The sequence below is a fragment of the Rattus rattus genome, chromosome 2 (genome assembly GCF_011064425.1).
Source record: "Rattus rattus isolate New Zealand chromosome 2, Rrattus_CSIRO_v1, whole genome shotgun sequence".
Taxonomy (NCBI): Eukaryota; Metazoa; Chordata; class Mammalia; order Rodentia; family Muridae; genus Rattus; species Rattus rattus.
Window position 1 is genome coordinate 80,954,947 of NC_046155.1, and position 1,286 is coordinate 80,956,232.

Here is a 1,286-nt window from a genome sequence, read left to right on the forward strand (position 1 = left end):
TAAAAAAAAGGTTTTAAAAAAAAAAAAGGCTGAAGCAGGATTGCTAATTCAAGACCAGCCTGGGCTTCGAGGCTAGAGCAGTTTTTTTTGTTGTTGTTTGTTTTAAGGATAATTTACCTCATGAGTGTTTTGTCTGCATGTACCACACACATACATGTTGCCTGTGGAGGTCAGAAGAGGTTGTCCGGTCTCCTGGAGCTGCAGTTTTCCAGTTATGAACTACCACATGGGTCCTGTGTAGAACTGAACCTGGATCCTCTCCAAGAGCTACAAGTGTTCCAAACAGCTGAGCCACTTCTCTATCCCCAGGACGGTTTTTATAAAGACTTGCAGAGTTCATGAAATTACTCCTCTCCTGTCTTACGGTGTTCTAAGAGAGAGGCTTCTGGCTTTATTTGACTATGTATTTGAATAAGAAAAGATCTGGAAGAATCCAGACCAATTTTTGTTTTGTTTTGTTTTGTTTTTGTTGTTCTTGTTTGTTTTGTTGTTTTTAATGTGGTGGGCCTCGCTGGTAAAGGAAGACTTTTACTTTTAACTTTACGCGTAGGATTGGGCATTTAAAAACGTATGAGCATGCTTTCGGTACAATTCAAACTTAGCACCCAGCTTCCTTTGTGTGGGAAGGGGAGGTAGATTCATGAGGTAGGAACATGAACAGTGGTTTGTCTTTGTGCTTTTCTCTCTTTGCTCCTGTTTCTCTAGGGAACACTGATTAATTTTATGACAGTTACAGTTAAATGCCACTTAGAAACAGAAAACCCAAAAAACTAAACACAGCCTGGTGGCTCTGGCTTCTGTGGCCTCCCCACCCTTCCCCGGCATTGGCTGGGTCTGCATTTGATCTGCCCTTGTTGTGTTACATAGGCATAAATCACCAGAGAAGCATGGTCAGCAGGCATGGGGGAGGCCAGCCAACACACAAGGCTGCTAGAAAGAGGCTGGGCGGGAGCAAACGGAAATCTTCACCTCTCTGGGGTTGGAGTTGGAGGCAAGCAGGTCCTGAACACCTTGAGAACAGTTGTGCACCTCTCCAAGGCCTATTTTTGTATGATAGGCCTAGTAAGTATGGAATAAACTCTGATTTGTACAAAATTACGTGTGTGTGTGTGTGTGTGTGTGTGTGTGTGTGTGTGTGTGTGTGTGTGTGTGTAAGTATACTTAGAGTTATTTTGGGGAGATAGCCTACATAAAGAGAACTCTGTTCTTCTTGTGGCTGCAGAAAAGGGTGTTCTTCCAGGAGGGCAGGCCAGGGCCTGCCCATGTCCAGACAATAATTCTGTTAA